This window comes from Lactuca virosa, chromosome 9 (genome assembly GCF_052849685.1).
Source record: "Lactuca virosa cultivar CGN04683 chromosome 9, Lactuca_virosa_CGN04683_v6, whole genome shotgun sequence".
Taxonomy (NCBI): domain Eukaryota; kingdom Viridiplantae; phylum Streptophyta; class Magnoliopsida; order Asterales; family Asteraceae; genus Lactuca; species Lactuca virosa.
The window spans coordinates 74,137,012-74,157,238 of record NC_136434.1 but is presented as its reverse complement, the minus strand read 5'-3'; the positions used below and the strand labels follow the sequence as shown (position 1 = coordinate 74,157,238).

The 20,227-nt window shown below is 33.7% G+C and overlaps 1 long non-coding RNA gene across 1 annotated transcript; it reads left to right on the top strand.

The window, feature by feature from the left end:
- Positions 1-15,790: 15,790 nt before the first annotated feature.
- Positions 15,791-16,367, top strand: LOC145137382 (uncharacterized). The gene is made up of 2 exons (XR_013721043.1): positions 15,791-15,952; positions 16,033-16,367. It is a non-coding gene; the product is annotated as an uncharacterized LOC145137382 (long non-coding RNA).
- The last annotated feature ends 3,860 nt before the right edge of the window (positions 16,368-20,227 follow it).

Genomic DNA, 20,227 nt, shown 5'->3' with positions numbered 1-20,227 from the left:
CAACTCGTCGAGTCCTAACATCTTGAAATCGCGATCTAACTCGTCGAGTCATCGCCTGACTCGCCGAGTTCCCTTGCTACTCATAATCGCGATTTATCGAATAAACTCGTTGAGTCCCTTCACCGAATCGTCGACTTCTACCTTAAGCTAAAATGGGACAACATAATCCAACTCGTCGAGTTCCTCTATGGACTCGACGAGTTCCTCTGTCTGATTAGCGATCTTAACATATTAAGCCTCTACTCTCCAAATCCAAAGTCCATACTGCATCTACATACTGGAAATGCCCTTTTTAAGGGTAAAGTTTCCAACTTTACCCATTAATATCCCTTCTTAATGGGTTTAGCTAGAACCCTAGTCCTTTTAGGATATAAATCTTTGTCCAACAGCCTTATCACTCCGAACCAAAGCATGAAATCCCAGATCTAGGTCAAAGATACCAAAAGAACACCTAAAGCCTCGGACTTTCCTTCCATGCATGGCCTTTTGGGGCACAAAAGGCCATAACAACACCTTAGAGCTTGCATGGGGGCTTCAATGGCATAAAGTTTGCACCTTTATGCCTTAACAACCCTTAATAGTCCCAGATCTAAACGGATCCTTGCTTGGGACGTCCAAACCCCAAGGGTCAAGCTTCTTGAACCAAAACCCTCAAAAAGTGGAAATAAGTAGATCTAATGAATAAATGATCTAGTTAGAGACTTGATTACCAGAAAGTGAAGGGAATGAGATGTTGCTTCTGGATCTACAATCTTCTCTTGGAGTCCTCAAGCTTCTTCTTCTTCTACAAGCTTCAAATCACACAAGAACACTCAAAAATCTCTCACACACTCACACAATGCTCTAGGGTTTCGTGGACTAGGGTTTGGGACTTGGAGGCTGGAAATGAGGCCAAAAGGTTGGGATTAAGATGCTTAAATAGGGTGCAAAACCCCGAAATTAGGGTTTCACTTTGGCATACCTACTCGCTAAGTCGAGGGCTCTCGACTCGTCGAGTAGATAGCTTTAATCCCGCGTCCAAAACTCGTTTCTACTCGACGAGTCTGGGGCTCCCAACTCGTCGAGTAGCTCTATTAGAATGAATAATTTATAAATAAATGCGTACCAGAAACCAGGCCTTACACAAATGTTGCTTAACAGGAATGAACATTCTATGCCCGTTGAACAGCCTGAATTGAATGAAGGTCAGTCAAAAGAAGGAAACTATGTTGGATTAGTGTCTAAGTCCATAACTATTTTGGTATGTACTTGACCCGATTATGAGCATGGTCCTTTTGGGTTGCCTTCACCATAGCAATATGTAGGATGAATTAAGGAGAGAAAGGTTTAATTATGATTTATTAATATATTATGAGAATAATATATTAAAGGAGAAATCATATTGTTTAATTAATATTAGTCAAAGAATTAATAAAGAATTAATTCTGTGGTTAAAAGAGATTAATTAAACTTGGGGGACTGGAATTGTAATTATAGGATAATTGCAATTGGGCTATGGATCACCTTGGAATAATAGGTTGGACGAATTCTATGGGGAAGCCCATTAGAAATCGTCCAAGGCATGTTCCAGAAGGGGTCCATGGGCTGCTTAGGGCTTAAGTAGTCAAATTAGGGTTTCCTTGTTGGATAACCGTAATAGCCTAAGTATATAAGGAACCCTTGGGCACCAAAAACGTGGCTAACACTTGGATTAGGGTTTCCAGCCGTTTTTGGTGCCTCCTCTCTCCTCCCTCTTCATCCAAGTTGCTTAGTGGTGTTTGTGACTCCATTAGAGGTGCAACACTTGAGGCACTAAGCTTTCTGAAGCCAAGGATTGATTGTTATTGTTATATAACAATCAAAGGTAACATCTAAACCCTAATTTCAGTTATATTTTATTAGATCTAGGGTTTATAGCTTTGGATTATCAATTGCATGTTCATTAGACAAACTAGATCCAAAGCTATTAGGGTTTGCATGTACACCATAGGATTGATGTATTGCTCAAAACCCATCAGTGGTATCAGAGCCTAGGGCTGTTTGTTTGATGTATTTAATGCTATAGTTGATTATTCATGCTTAAAATCGAAAATTTTTGGTTTCTGGGGGCTGGACTCGCCGAGTCCATGGCTGAACTCGACGAGTCCATGCTAGACTCGACGAGTCAGAGTCGCAGATGGAGCAGATTTCGGGATTTTGACCTGTTTTGGCTGTGGATAATTACCTAAAACGTTTTTTATTAATAAAATCCGATTTTTATCAATATTTGGAGATTATCCTTGCCAAAATAGAAGATAATTGTCAAAATTTAGATAATCTTTTGTTTTATTAGATAAAGATTGATTATTTGTAATTTAGATTTGAATTATCTTGTGAAAAAGTTTCAATTTTCCCCTTTAGGTTTTATAGTTTAAATTTGAACTTAAAAGTTTTGTTTTTGAAATTTAAATAGTTAAACCCTAATGTTTTGAAAAGTTTCAAAACTTGCCCTCAAGTTTTGGAATTTAAATTTTTTGATTAAAAGTTAATTTTGAAATATTTAAATTCTAATCCCAAATGTTTTGAAAAGTTTCAAAACTTGCCCTCAAGTTTTGGAATTTAAAAGTTGATTAAAAGTTTAATTTTGAAATGTTAAATTCTAAAACCCTCGTATTTTGAAAAGTTCAAATTACACCCTTATGGTTTTGTTAATTAATTAAAGTGTATAATTAAAAGAGAGTTAATAAATCCATAAAGTTTTTGGTTTACATTTAATTAAATTAAAAGTATAATTAATTAAATTAGACCACCTAGTATTTTAAAAGTTTAAAATACACCCTATACTATGTATATATGACATTAAAAGTCTAATATTATATATGTATGAGTAAACAGCCAGTCTTACCGTTAGCAGGCCTCATTCGCGAAGCTGGTCTATAAGGGGTGTTTAAGGAAATTGCCTATAAAATGGAGATTGAATGGGTATCCACTCTTACCCACCGCACTCTTGACTAGTGGAGGGTCGTTAGCCGAACGGGTAGGATAGGACGAAACCTTCCATTAAAAGTATAATGAAAGTACAAAGCAACTACATGCTTTTACAAATTCCCAAATTCTAGTTACTTTAGGCAAAATGTGAAATTGTATGCTAATACATGGAATTACACTTCGTACCCTTGTCAAACGTTAGTGGAGCGTGTGTGGTTAACCGGCACACTAATTTGGGATTGGCTTTGGTGGCGAAGGGTGGCTCGATGTTTATCATAGATCAATGGAGCGTGTGTGGCTAACCGGCACATTGATTAGGTGATAGTAGCATTGAGTGCACCACGTGATTCGTATGGTTATTCACACCTTGTTTGTGATCCTCGGCATCCCAGTCGCAAACTTGAAGGGCATAATCGAGATTAAACATGCCATTGAAAAGTTCAATGAATCTCAAAAGATCTAGGAGTTTCAATTCATTTAAAACTTAAACTTCTTTTTCGTTTTTCATGGTGGAAATTGGTAAATCGTCATTTACCTACTTTCAAATATTTTGCAACTAGATTAGGGCATCCCTCTTCTAGGTTGTAGAGTATTGTGTTGGGTCCTAGCCTTGATGTTTCGTTTGGGTGTTACATCAAGGGTTATAATCAACCTGACTTGAATTTCTCCTGTTTTGTAGATGTCTGAATCTAACAATGGTCTTCCTAAATCCCTTGGAACAAGCCTTCCAAACGAAGATGATATTCCACGATATGATCGAGGAACAAGAGATCATGCTTCACTTCCTCCACCTCCTCCAATTATTCTCCCTAACCCACAAGTTCGAAGGCTTGAAAAGTTAAAGCTCACTCAAGCCCTTTTCGCAAGTAAACACGAAGATTGGAAACCTGTGTGTGCACACGTCTTAGAGATGAAGTCACACATTGACAGGTTAAGAATGTTGGGTGTCGAGATTTCAGGTGAGTTGGCTGTTGACTGGATTCCTCAGTCGCTTCCTGAATCATATAGTAAGTTCGTAAGAGAGTACTATATGATTGAACATGACGTGACCCTCATTGATCTCACCTATTTGCTTATAGCTGCTGAATCAACGATGTTTTGGCGTGTTGATCAAGCAAATTTGTCTGGTGAATCAAACTCCCAACCTTCAATGGACATTGAAAATGGTGACATTGGAAATCCAGAAAAGGTAAATTCTAAGATAGTTCCTTGTGCCATTCCAAAAGAGTTCATTTGCTTTTATCGCCAAGAGAAGGGGGCATTGGAGACGAAGCTGCCACGTCTACCTGAGGGATCTAAGAGATGGGAGAGTCTAGTGTTATGACTCTTCTTCAGGTATGAAATCCACTATCTAACTCTTTTAAGTTCCTATTCTAGATTCTTAATTCATGATGTGATAAGATTACATTTTTATGTTTTGTAGGATCGAAGAAAAGAAAGGAAGCTTAAGGGAAGACGTGAGCTGAATCTGATCATGAAGAGATGGATTTCGATCGCATTCTTGAAGATTGGGTTCTTGAGCTACTACTTGGAGTTAGAATAGATTGCTTAGAAATTTGAAATAGCATAGTTTTCATTTGAATTGCATTGTAAGGACAAGTTTTTCCGCAATAAAATGAATTTTGATTTCGTCTTATTTATTTATCCTTGCAATGGCATATGTGAAAATGGATGTTTATGTATTTCTAAATTTAGCAATGTTGAATTGGATGTGATTCTCGATTTTGTTATTTGTGGAAATGTCGAGAATTTACCAAATAGGGAGAGTTTCTCATCGCCCAAGTTTCAATTGGACAGAAACTTGGAATCATACAACCTGGTTGCGTGATTAATGAGAAACTTCATACTTGGAAATTAGACTGATTCTTTGACAAAGTGTCAAGTGAAGGACTAGGAGATCGAGTACACTAGGTTGTGCGTTGATCAAGTCCACCACAAGAGTGATAAAGATATTCGTCATGGTTTACTAAAGTTTAGTAAATATGATTACACTTATAAGATTAAGTGTAATTCTGAGTTGATTGAAAGAGTTTCAATGAATAGCAGAACGAATAAGAAGAATCAAGTAGGCAGAAAGATAAAAGTTTCTCTATTCTAAGAAGAAGGGAGAGTACCTTTAATTGTGTTTTATGATAAGTCTTAATGATTAAGAACCATATCTCAATTGATCCTCTAAGTGAGTCTTAGTACATTTGTATGTCTAAGAAGAGGAATCGAGAATTGTGAAAATGGTTAAATCAAGAAGTCAATCATACTTCGTTCCAATATCAAGTCTTAGAGTCAAGATTGTGACATGAGTGACAAGTCTTGAGTAGGTTTGTAACACTTATCAAATGTAGAATAAGAAAGTTTCTTATTCTTGTACATTTGAAGTTGGTAAGTTGTGATGTCTTGGATAAGACAAAGACCAACTAGGACCAATTGAGTGAAGTGTTAAACTTGATAAGAAGCTACACTAACTCTTGAATATTTGTTTGTCAAGAAATGTTTCTTGACAAGAGAACCTTATATGTCAAGGAGTCAGTGGGTGTCTTAATGGTCTTGAAAAGTTTCAAGAATAAATCAAGAATAAACCTAATTGATCATCACTAGCGCACGACTTGAGGTTTGTAACCTATCGTAGATGACATAATTTTGTTTTCTGCGCCATTCCAGTTAAGTTAATTATGCATCTGAGTTCTATGAGTTCTCATTTGTATGCATCAAGGCAAGCACCTTGATCAATGGAAGGTACATTGATATGTAAGGGTGAGTTGTTAAACTACTTGGAAGACATGGTGGGCACTCGTGTTACCATGAGGCAAGAAATCAAGATTGAGAAAGTTCAGTCCATATGTTTTTGGATCTGTCGCAAACCTTCGTTTTGGCAAATTCACATGGATAGGAACACATACACCATAAAATCTAAGTGACATAAGGTTTCCCTCCTTCATGAAAATGATTGTGAGGAAATTCTTTCACTAAGAGAGATTTTAAGAAGATAGCAATTGTGAAAATTGTATTCTCAAATTCGATTATGATTACGGCATCCCTCTTCATAGTTCGAATTGTGAGATTTGGCAATTAGTCTGAACATTTGGGACTTAGTAACATAAGTTCTGAATTTGTCTAGACACACATATGAGCTTTCTAAGGCAAAGGTGTATGAGTTTAAGAAGCTTAGATAAAGGCTTATCAAAGCATCGAGTATTAGAAATATGAACTTAAGGAATTCAATAAGCATTGTTCTCTGGAAGTTCAGCTGTTTTCTGAATACATGTCAAAGCTAGTGGGAGCATAAGTGTTATGCTGGTAAGAAAATAATCATCATGATAGTGGGAGCATGATTATTATGGTAAGTATTGCAAGTTAGCGATATTAATTATAGAAAACAAGAGTTATACTTTGCAAAGTCGCAAGGGTTGAAAAAATTGTTTTGCTATAATTAAGGGAGAGAATATTATACTTCGTTTCAAAATCTAAAGCTTAGATTGAAAAATTTTAATAAATATAGTCAAAGGATACATAGTGTGTTCTCAAATTTCGATTATGATTACGGCATCCCTCTTCATAGTTCGAATTGTGAGAACGTGACACATAAAATATTATGGCAGAAGATTGATAAAGTATCATATCTTTATGTAAGACATTATACATCGTGTCCCATACGCTTAGGGTATAGGATTGATTGCAAATGCTATAATATTTGACCATTCTAAAATTTTCCAAATGCCTAGGGCATTAAGAGGTAAAAAGGACTAGAACTGGATTTGACTAAAATAATTAAACAACTATCAAAGGACGGTCTAAGGTTCGCCAAGGATTTGTTGCTTATGAGTAGTTGGAAGTATAGTATTGGATGGACCATATCGACATTATTATGAATAGATAAGATTCTATTTAGAATGAGTTTTCATATGGCAAATATGGAAATGTTTCCATATTGGGAGTTGAAAATTGAGAATTTATGTCTAGATTAGAAAATTTTATGCAAAAGGATGTTCAAAGGAATGTACTTTGAGTGAGAGACATCACATCTATAGAATTGTTTGTAACAATTTCTGATAGAGACCTTGTAATTTCATTGGCCAAGTCCTGGTGACTTTTGTGCTATGACTTTGCGAAAGGATCGTTGCATAAAATGTTATAATCTAACACATTCTAGTAGTGGCAAGAACCTTGTGATGAGGATTAGGAATTGTGAAATGAGCATCATTGGAAAAGTTTTTAATTGATCTATTTCACAAAGCATGGACCATAGGAAACAAAGTGTGCATGCTTGGAGCATGGGACAATTATTGTTGTAATTCAAGTAATAAGTTGATTTTCTGAAACAGTAAGCAATGAATAATGAGTAATCAATATGGTGTTTAAATAAAAGTGTTTTATTTACGCTCAAAAGTTTTGGGGCCATAAAGGATTAAGTATTATCATTGTGTTTCATTTTACATGTTTTGACTTCCAGAATAACTGGGTTATTCGAACCTCCACAGTCGGTCATACGTTGGAAGTAGGTATGAAGGAAGACTGTCATGAATATGTCTGTAGATTGTCTAAGTGTTTAGACATAGCACAAGTTTGCTGCAGAGTTCATGAGTGCTTTAATAAGATTAGAGTATTGGATCAAACCCACGCTCACTTGAATCACTTCATGGTTTTTATCATGAGTAATTTTGAGACGATAACATTGTATATTCTTGAAACCGAGACGTGTGAGTTGTTATTTGTTGGTCGGTTGCACATTGTTGATAAGTAAACGCACTAGTAACTTGGTGTTATAAAACTTATTGTTGTGTGTGATTCGATCAGTAAATGCAAGCGAGCATTTGAGTCAAATTTTATCCATTCCTTTTACCCAAAGTGGGATAAAAGCGATATCTGTGGGCCCCTCGATGATTTAGTGATGAAACCTAAGCGCTTGGCCAAGCCGAGACTAAGTTGATGTGTTCAATTGTAGTCTGTTGTCAGTCGTCATAAATCGGAAGTCGGGAAACAGTATAGAGAGAATGATCAAATTCATGTCTTGTGTCTATACGATATCTTGAGAATGGAGGATTATATAATCCCTTATCTAAAGGACACGCGTATCTGATAAGATCAGAGTTGACAGCGGCTTTTGAAAGCTACGATTGTTGATCAGGTTCTGAAGTTATGCAAAATAGTTATTAGACTTATCCAAGTGGGAGACTGTTGGATTAGTGTTTAAGTCCATAACTATTTTGGTATGTACTTGACCCGATTATGAGCATGGTCCTTTTGGGTTGCCTTCACCATAGCAATATGTAGGATGAATTAAGGAGAGAAAGGTTTAATTATGATTTATTAATATATTATGAGAATAATATATTAAAGGAGAAATCATATTGTTTAATTAATATTAGTCAAAGAATTAATAAAGAATTAATTATGTGGTTAAAAGAGATTAATTAAACTTGGGGGACTGGAATTGTAATTATAGGATAATTGCAATTGGGCTATGGATCACCTTGGAATAATAGGTTGGACGAATTCTATGGGGAAGCCCATTAGAAATCGTCCAAGGCATGTTCTAGAAGGGGTCCATGGGCTGCTTAGGGCTTAAGTAGTCAAATTAGGGTTTCCTTGTTGGATAACCGTAATAGCCTAAGTATATAAGGAACCCTTGGGCACCAAAAACGTGGCTAACACTTGGATTAGGGTTTCCAGCCGTTTTTGGTGCCTCCTCTCTCCTCCCTCTTCATCCAAGTTGCTTAGTGGTGTTTTTGACTCCATTAGAGGTGCAACACTTGAGGCACTAAGCTTTCTGAAGCCAAGGATTGATTGTTATTGCTATATAACAATCAAAGATAAGATCTAAACCCTAATTTCAGTTATAGTTTATTAGATCTAGGGTTTATAGCTTTGGATTATCAATTGCATGTTCATTAGACAAACTAGATCCAAAGCTATTAGGGTTTGCATGTACACCATAGGATTGATGTATTGCTCAAAACCCATCAAACTATAGTAGAACCGTTTGTCAAGATGAACCGTCAGTGGTTAAGAGAAATAACCAAGACGAAGGAATTGAAAAAAAAACTGATGCAAGTATAAAGGTTTCACGACTTGCAAACCATCAACTTTTACTGGGAAAGAAGATCCAATCGAAGTTATAGACTGGATCTCTGAAATGGAGCTAGCTTTCATAACGTGTGGTTTCAAGGGCAAGCTACAAACCACTTTTGCAGTGTGTCAGTTTAGAGGTGGTGTTGTTCACTGGTGGAATACTCTGGGGAAGACCATAAGCCCCAATGAGCCACTGCAACTGACTTGGGCAAAATTCTTTGTACACTTTAAACGCAAGTTCTGCTCAGCCCAAAACATGCTGGAACTAGAAAACCAGTTTCTGACGTTGAAGAAGGGCGGTATGTCCATTGATGAATACATTAATGCCTTCACAGACAAGATCGAGTTTGCTTTGCGCATTGTGCCTGAAGAGCTCACGAAAATCGATAGGTATGCAAAGGGATTACCATGGGAGTACACTGTGCCAGTAGGTCAGACACCTACCCTTGAGGCAGCCATCTGGGTTGCTAAGTCTGTCGAAGAAATGATCAAGGGCAGAACCACCAACAAGGTTGAAGTTGGAGAGAAGAGGAAGTTTGAAGGATCTTCAAGGTCCAACAAGGAGAGAAAATTCTCGAAGTCTAGAGGAGGAAGAGGAAGTGAATCAAGATGGTGCGAGAAGTGCAAAAAGAAACACTCTGTAAAATGCGGCGAATAACAACTTGTTTCAAGTGTGGAAAGTCTGGGCATTACGTCAATGAGTGTACATTCAACAAAAGAGTGTCTTACGAATGTAATAAGGAATGACACTTCAAGCAAGACTGCCCAAAGAGGGAAGGAGCTATAAAGCCAAATGCACCGCCAAAGCCAAACGCAAGAGAATTCTAGACGAACATCGACGAAGCAGGTGACAATACAAGAGATCAGGAGTGAGGATCTATATATCCAAAGATAGGGATATGAAGTAGCCATATAAATAGTATCACGTGGTATAGCCTATTATAAGAGGCCTAGTGTAGGGTGAACTTAAACACCTATGTAATCGTTTCAAGAAATAAAATAAAGCTTGGTTATGTTATCCGATGTGTTAAATGACTATGTGAAATTTTTGTATGGGGACTTAGAAAACTGCGAGACAATACTTGGGACGAGTATGAGTAGGTGTGAATGGTAGTAGAGCCCTATACTACCGGAAGCACAATACTCGCACTTGGATTAGGGAAAGTCACAAGGTTACCAATAAGTTAGTAATTGGTTCCGTTTTGTTCAAGTATGTCGTTACCATTGTTTCGGTAATGACTAAGAAGATGATTGATATTTCGACCCTAGTGGTTATGTCAAATCGAGTCCGATGTCAAATCGAGTCCGACTAAGACAAGTAAGTTACGTGGTTCAGAGAACCAAGTTCAATGTAGTATCCGACTTAAGCCAGAAGATTGAAGTGAAAGATAATCGAAGCAATCAATGTAAGTACCGCGATCATCGTTAAAGTAAAGACACTAGTAGCTATAAGTGCTACATGCTAGAATGTGATTATATCACATTAAAACATAAAGTAAGGTATATTCCATTCTGGAATCTAACTCAAAAAGACCTGAGTCTAAGCGTTGCATCATACAACGAGATGTCATTAGAATATGTCCCATCGGTTTGTTAAGATAATCGAAGTAAAGACCTTATCTTAAGTTAAGTATGTTTAAAAAGAAGTAGAAGTCTCCAATAAGGACCGGTTTTGTAACTCAAAGTCAACGATTGAAAGTTCAACATAGGATAAAGAGCGGGTGCAAGATTGCGCACCGCCAGCAGTCAAGGAGTCCTAGAGTTACATACTCATTTGAAAGGATTGTAACCTATGTTACGTAATAAAGAAGAATTATATGAATATTATGTGTTTCATGATTTTTATAATATAATAAAACAGGAAAAATCAGCCGAATTGTTCGTAAATCGTAAAAATAAGTGTGCCAAAACATATATATATATATATATATATATATATATATATATATATATATATATATATATATATATATATATATATATATATATATATATAGACAGAGAGAGAGAGAGAGAAAGTATACGTCGTCCCGATCCCGAATATATAAACTTCGTCGAAATTCGAATCTCTATGAATTAGATATGATTTTTATAAGATATAAAAGTCAGTCGCGCACAAGGAATATGTGACGTAAAAAGCTACGAAGAGAATGATTGACTTTTAGCTAATCTCACCAAAAAGAAAATTGTAGTACTCCTTAAAATAGGAATTTTGAGAAAATGAATGTCAAAAACGGAGTCCATATGAGAGAGTTATGATTTTAGCAAAATCATTTAATTTTATAAAAATATAGACGAAAAATAAAGTAAAAATTAGCCGACGGAGTCTAAACAAAAGTTGCAGATCTTGTCGATTGCTACGTCTGGATATAAAGAACGTCAAAAACGGAGTTCGTATGAACGAGTTATAAATTATAATAGCATATTTACATATTAAAATAAAGTATAAATCATATATATATATATATATATATATATATATATATATATATATATATATATATATATATATATATATATATAGATCCGGTAAGAGGAAATTTTTGGTAGGAAGGTAAGAAGTTTTTTTTCTATATATTTTTTTGACGAACAAAATAAATGAATCACTAGATGGTTCATTTGTAAGATGATTCACAAGAAAAAATTCTCAAAAAAACATCTCCATGATTCATTTATACAATTATTTTGTTGTTATTCACTAAGATTGTCATAAAAGTGAATTTTTTCTTAATTTACTTAAAAATAAATCATAAAGATGTTTTTTTGGGAATTTTTTCTTGTGAATCATCTTACAAATGAATCATCTAGTGATTCATTTATTTTGTTCGTCAAAAAAATATATAGAAAAAAAACTTCTTACCTTCCTACCAAAAATTTCCTTCTTACCGGATCTATATATATATATATATATATATATATATATATATATATATATATATATATATATATATATATAGGTTCAGGTTCATTTGAGACCATGCTAATTTTGTAAGACCGTGAGACCAAATCTAAAAATAATTTTAAAGTGCAAAATAAAAGGAAAAATCCAAAAATTCTTTTTTTAATTATTATTTTCATCACTTTAATTACCTAAAAAAATAAAAATAAAATAAAAAAATTTACCGTTTTTTTGAAAAATACGTGAAATATTCTAATAGAATATTACACTGTAAATATTCTAATGCGATTTTTAGAATGCTAGAATATTCTATGTCACACCCCGCTAAAGCGGAAACGCAAGATATGACAGCGATAAATGTTTCATTGCAAAAGATAAAGATACATCACCATAGTAATAGTTAAAAGTTTACAACCCATAATTTAAACAAAACAAAGTACAAAATTTCCAAAATGACATTGTTCAAAAGATAACTTCGTAAAATAACTTCCACACGATGCAACATGCTCTATGATGATGAATCTTTATATCCACTTACTAATTATTTCCTGAAAAAGCATGTAAAACGAGTGTCAACTATGAAAATAGTTGGTGAGTTCACAAGTTTATAAAATCAAGATTTGGTATAAGACTTTCCATAATTACAAGTACATTGCTTTAAGTAGAAATAAAGTTTATTACTATAATGAGAAACAAAGTTGATTGCTATGATTGATAAACGAGTTTGTATGTATATGAGCAAACAATGAGTTCCCAACCAAGCCTATGACTGATGCCCTATCAAGATCTATAGTTATCGTTCCATAGATTATATGGTATCATGTACTCAAGCAATCGGGCGAGTGAAGAGTTGGCAATTCCTAATAGCGCTATCCATAATGACCATTGGCTCAAAGAGTTAATGGTTGGAGTAAAGTATAAGGGAAGGGACTTAAGACGATAAGGCCTCATGTTTCAAGATGCATAAACATACATAGCATAATATAGCACAATTTAGCAATCAAGTTTGATACAATTCACTTTTAAATACAATGAATAATAAATAGCTTTTCGGACATGCTTTTCCACCCCAAAACATAAAAACCGAAAATAGGGGAGTGCGTGAATACTCACAATGTTTCAAGTAGGTACAAGTGGTGCCTCGGAATACACCAACGCCTTACTACCGGGATCCTATGACATCAAACACACGCTAGTGAGTTTCTATGTCGAAATCTAATGCTAATATATTAAACTCTACATATAGAGAAATGCCAAATTTATGTTCTAATATTGGTTTTATATTAATTGGTTACAATTGTTCTGAAATGGTGAAATTTTATAACTCATGTGATTAAGAAAATTTTTGGATATTAATTTTCCAGATTTTTGTAATATTAATTGAGGGTATTTCAACACATTTCAAGGTGTTTTAAACTCCTAAAAATTTAAAATATTATCAAACAGTTTCTAAAATTTGTCAAACCTTGTATTTTCATTCTAAATACAATAGAGGTTTCCCAGAAATTTTTCCTTGAATTTTTGATGTGATTAACTATTTTTCTAAATTTTTAAGCCTTCATAACAACATAAATTCATGAAAAATAGCATTAAAAGCATACAAAATCCCAAACTTTTTATAATACTGCCATTAGACATACTTGAGTTGGGAAAATATAAAAATGGTCTTCTAAATTGTTTAACCCAATTTTATGATTTTTGTGCATTTATTCTAATAAAAATTGAAATAAACAGAAAACAGTTTCCAAAATTACCCAAACTTTTTGTATTATTGTTATTAAACATTATCAAGCTGGGAAAAATATAAAAATGGATTTCTAAACTGTTTAACCCAATTTTATGATTTTTGTGCATTTATTCTAATAAGAAATGGGTTAAGTGTATTTAATTTTGGGAAAATAGAAGAAAAATAGCATACATAATAGAAAAAGCATAAAAAATTTTATGTAGCATCCTAATGTATTATAAGGTGTTCTGGTAAATGTTCATGAATTTTGGATGAGCAGAACTATTTTTTTTGTTTTTAATCCATTATAAATACAAAAATCGGGGAAAAATAGGAATGCATTATGAAAAATTCTGAAAATATTTTTCTGAGTCTTCCACCTCTGGTAAGAGCTGAGAAAATTGTTAGATACCATTTTCACACTCTCTAAAGTGGTTTTGTGATTTATTGGGACTAAACAAAAAGAAAATCAAAAGTCATACTATACAGTAACAAAAATCGATGAAACTTAATGAGGTGCCATAATTTACTTTAGGGGTCATCCACGAATTTATCTAGGATTTATAGACCTTAGAAAGTATTTTATATGATTTAAGCCCTTGTTTTCTTGTAACAATTTTAATAAATCAAGGAAATGATAAAAACTCTTGGGATTTTCCAGATATTTATATCATCTTACTGGGAATCTGGGGAAATTTTATTTCGAACTGCAAAGGATTTTTAGATTTTTTTATAAATAAAATCATTTACATGCACTATTAACAATGTACTTTGATCATTAAGCTCTTTAGCTTGGTGTTCATCACATGCATCACGGTTTGAAGACCATGCATGGACATATGTTAGTCATAGTGATGTTTTCAAAGGAAATACTTGAATGCATAAGGTATATGAACCTTTAAAACTTGTAAAAATCCGTATTTTAGGGTTTGACATAGGTTTTGGTCCTTGGATTTCACCATTAAACAACATGCATGTTGTTTTTGGGTGAAACCCTACCACCATCATCATCAAACTCGACATTCATGGATATGTTCATGAATGTTCATAAAGAATGGTGTAGAAGAATGAGAAGTACAAGAAAAACCTTTAAAACAAGAAAGAAAAATGAAGGAAAATAAAAGATTTTTGTGATTACCTTGAAGAACAACCTTAGAAGATGAAGATTTGATGGTTGAGAGGTGTTCTTGGCTGGAGAATTTCGTGGGTTTGGAGAGAGGAAGAGAGAGTTTGAGTGTTGTAAAGAGTGGAGTGTGAGAGAGAGAATGAAGGGGAAGTTGAAGTGTAAGAGAAGAATAAAATGATTGAGATTTTTGGGAAAAAGGGGTGCCTTGGAGGAGGTGGCCGACTTTATGAGTGAGAGAGGCTCCCTCTCTCTTAAATTTAAATTATATGCATTCCCTCTTCAATTTTTATAAAACCCTAATTTTTATAAAAATGCTTCTTTATGTAATTCTTGATTTATTTAAAAATCTTTGTTTTTAACTAATAAATTATGATTAATGTTTGATAATTTAAATTTTTATGTCTTTGATTATATCCCATAATTTGATTATTTAAATTTGATATTACGAGGTTCATAGCAAATCTTATAGAGTTTTTAGGTTTTAAAGTTTATAAATTTGGATTTTTGGGCTCTTTAGGGTTTTTGGAACATTGTTTGATATTCACTATCATATTGAAATGAAATTAGAATATTTTAATTTATTTTTAGGGTTTTATACCCTTTTTCAATTGTAACAAAGTTTGAAGTTTATTCTAATTCGGGTATTGGCATTTCCTACAGTAGCTAAACAACCTACTAGAATCGTAAGAGTCAAGTATATTAGTCCTAGATTTTAGTTGGATCCTAGTTTATGCAAGATTTTGACCTAATTTATACTACTAGGCCATGGCATGTTGTGCATATATAGTTTTTTATAAAAAGATGCATGAGTCCGAGAATGACCTGAATTTGACAGTTGTCACATTCTACTAGATTTGTCAGATATGTAAAATATTCTAATATTCTACTAGAATATGTAAAAAAATGTTTTTTTTTTTTTGGTATTTTTTTTTGGAAAATATAAATGAGGAATATATATATATATATATATATATATATATATATATATATATATATATATATATATATCGGCTTGTAGAAGTCCATATATACCATACAAATTTGGAAGAAATATAGAAACTCACACACACAAGAATTTGTTGCAGTGAAGACATGGATTTCAAACTCATGTCTGTTTTTTTTTGCATCTTGTTAATTTCAAGTCTCTTCTCAATTGTAACAGAAGATTTAAAGACCTCCGTTACAACTCAAGGTATGTACGGAATAATTCGTTTGTATCTTTAAATATTTTTGATTATTTAAAGTAATCATTAAGCAGTTTTCCGTTTGAAGTGTATGTGGCCTCATCGTGCAGGAGGATCCTCATTGATCCAAACACTTATCAAAGGCCGGGACCTGGTGCACCGGGCCATGGTCATTGATTTACTCAAAATCAGGTTTTCAGCCGAGACATGGTGACTATCATTAAGCTCCAATTATTTACGTTATATATATTTGTTTATTATCGTTTGCGAAGATGACTGTAAAATCTGGTTGGCATGATGCAACATAATTGCTATGTGTATTTGTGATTATATTCGGTATACTTTATGCCTTCTGTGGAATTTGAGAAGGCGGTAATTGTTATATTTGTTTTAAATTGGAAATTACTGCGTTCTGTTCTTAAACTCTTTTACTATTATTGCGTTTTCTTACATTTAAATGGATTGTTGTAGTGATTGTGATTCTAGATTCAAAGAAACAAATTGCTTTTTAATCAACATCATTAGTAAAAAACGACTTAAAGGTATTGACTTTGTTGGGAAAAGGTTGCACTTATTCTAGAGTTTTGTTCAATATGATTACAAAAGAAATTTTAGAAAAGCATTGTTTTCTTTAAAAAAAATAAAATAAATAAAGGATATAATACATGACAGAGAAAATATATTGGTATGATTGGCTCGTTTTGAGCAAAATCCCTTAAAATGGATTTGAACAAAGTATGCGTTAGAGTTTTATTTCAAGAGGTGGTATTTTTCAAAAATATTTACTAATTACTAGTTGTTTTGAAAATAATTAACGAAACATAGTAAACTAATTTTGTTGGGTTTCTATCTTTCTATATCCATTTTTTGTTAATATTTTATTTACTTTCTAAAATTTTCACCTTCACCATCATTGACGCCGGCTACCATAAAAAATTTCCGGCATTTTTTTTTCTTCAGTTGGAAAAACTTAAACAAAGAAAAAATACAAATGTACAAAAACATATAATTAATAAATATAAATTAAGCCTAAAACAAATTTAATTTGAAATTGCTAAACCAAATAAAAATGAATTATATCAAGGTCAACTAGACGAACAAACAAACAACAAAGATGAATTTGAGTCTTGAGATGAATGATTTTTGCGTCATCCAAAGTTGCTCCGGTTTGCTCCGGCTCCACCATTCACCAGGAAATGAATGACAGATGATGGAAGAAGATAACTTAGTCGTAGATGGTTTAATCAATTGAGGAGGAAGAGTCGTCGTGTGAACGGTGAGGGAGAGATACACGTGAGTTTGAAGTACGTAAGGATAAATCCTTTTTTTTATTTTATCGGCGACCGTCTACTATGGTTTGCGTGAAACATAGACATTGTATTATGATATGTATTATGATATATCATCGACTGTCGGTGATGGAGGAGATGCGATGCAAAGCCCCAAATTTCAAATACAATTATTATCTTAACATGGTCTTAAAAACCTCTAAAAATCGAAAATTCAAATACTAATGTGATTATTAATAATAATAGGGAAGCAAATAGAAATTTAAATAAACATTTGGTGCGTTACGTACTCCTCAAAACTTGTCGCCTTCTTCAAGTCTAAGTTTTATCCCTTTCATTCCCGCTGTCATTTGCTACATTATTTCTTGGTTTGCGTGCATTTAAAAATTATAATGGGTAAGCCTAAGGCTTAGTGAGTTCATGGTTTTCATGCATATTGACGTTAATAAAATAAAAACAAGTGCAACAATTTATCAAATATAATTCTTTTCATTTCTTTCCACCCCTGGTGACACATTAGGAAACTACCGTCATTTCCAGGGAACAAGTCCCTCCACCGGACACAACAAATATACTTACGGCTAATTAATCAGAGCGCAAGCTCTCCGCCGCGGACTGACACCCTGTACGACAAATAATAATACGACTATGTAGTTAATACATTTGTTCCCTATACATATGTCACCCACCCTTTTCACCATTTTACATGAAATTGTTAATAAAGTCCACATAAATATTTATAGCAATAACAACGGTAACATGTAATTGCAATAATATAAAAACAACTTTTCATGTAAGCAACCATAAAATTCACACACGAAGCTCACCTTATTGGTTGTTAGGACTTAACCGGAGCTTGTCGCGCTACCCACACCCTACATTCCACCAACAAGTATTTTTAAGGCTGTAATCCTATAAAAATCCTATGTTTTTATTTTGGTTCAACCATCAACATGAATCATTCAACCACTTGTAATTAGCAATTTACGTTAATTATGATATGTGTAATAACCCTTTTAGAAAATGTCATATAGATATTATAATACTTCCCTTTACAAAAAAAAAAAAAAAAAAAAAAAAAAAAAAAAAACTCTAGAATGATTAATAAATAAGTGATGTTAAAATATTTGAGGGCATCATTTGTAATATCCAAAATTATTTTGAACTATATAATTATCAAAGTGCGGTGCTAAAACCGAACTATGTTAAAGTCTGTAACTTCAAAAGAATTGGCAAGTTTATAAAACTCAGGGGTTATATCTGAAAATTTCAGTTTCCTATATAACAGTGTAAAATAAACAGTTTTAAAAGTTCAGAGACTAATGTTGTATTTTCTGAATACTTGAAAAGAAAATAATATGTACCTCAATTTGAAAACACGTAAATAAAAAAAATGTTTCTAAGGAAAATAAACTATTAATAATAATAAATTCTTTTTTTTTTCTAAAAGGTATGGCACACGATTGACCCACATATGTACCATACTCGGATTAACTTTCTTCCACACGGAAACTTCGTTTTTTTCTCTTTCTTTTCTGTCATTTTTAAACAACTGGAAAGCTTTGAAAAATCTTGTAAAATTAATTGTAAAATCACCATTAAGCATCTCCACTTCTCGTTGACACATTATCATTAAAATTTAACAAATAAATTCACAACCATACGAATTTCAGGGTTCATTATACCAAAAGTTCCAAAATTAAGATTTTTATCAAATTGCTACTGGTTTGATCGAATTGAGACAGTAGGTTGAACCAAAATACGTTTATCATGCATATACATCTACCTAAGCTACTATATCAAGCTTAATCGCGTGATCATACCTTAATTTCAAGAGACACTCCGAAAATCTTCGAAAACTTGCACACCCCGTTTCTCTCATGATTCCTCGTCTTTTTCTTCAATTCCAGTGGGTTTCTCACTCGATTTCTCAAGCTATATATAATGCCTAACTCTAAAGCTGAAGGAGCCCTCTCAGTTGCTTGAATTTTACTGCCCCAATGAAGGTGACGGTTTTGGACATTAAACCTCATAACTCTCTACTAATTAACTCATTAATCCTTGAATTAATCATTTCATTATAATAATTTAATCTAATTACATATATATATTTATATATTTTAAATTTGAGTTATCACAAACTTCCCTTCTTAGAAAAATTTTGTCCTCGGAATTTGAGTTAAGCAAATAAATGAGGGTATTTAGTCTTTATATCTCGTTCGGTTTCTCATGTCACATCTGAACCTTTATGATACTTCCACTGAACTTTCACCAGTGGTATCTCCACACTCCTTAACTTCCTGACCTTTCGATCTATAATTGCGACAAGCTCTTCCATATAACGTAGCTTCTCATCAACTTTAATTTCTTGAAGTGGAACTTCCATGGCGTCATCCACTAGACACTTCTTTAGATTAGAGACGTGGAATGTGATATGAATTCCCTGCATTTCCCTTGGTAGCTTCAATCGATAGGCCACCTCTCCAACCCGTTCCTTTATTATGAAGGGTCCAACATAGCGAGGACTTAACTTCCCTCGCTTACCAACACGCACAATACCCTTCCATGGGGACACTTTTAACATAACTTTATCACCAACCCGAAACACTAATGGCTTTCTTTGCTTGTCTGCATAACTTTTCTGCCGATCCTGAGCAACCTTAATGTTATCCCTAATCGCCTGGATTTTGTCGGTAGTTTGTTGAACAAGTTCAGGTCCAACCAACTGTTTCTCCCCCACCTCATTCCAACATAATGGAGTTCTACACTTCCTACCGTACAGTGCCTTATATGGTGCAACTTTTATACTCGTGTGGTAGCTACTGTTATATGCAAACTCAATTAACGACAAATGAGTTTCCCAAGACCCTCCAAAATCAATAACACACGACCGTAACATGTATTTCAAGGTCTGTATTGTCCGTTCACTTTGCTCATCCGTTTGTGGATGGTATGTTGTGCTCAATTATACTCGAGTACCCATTTCTCGTTGGA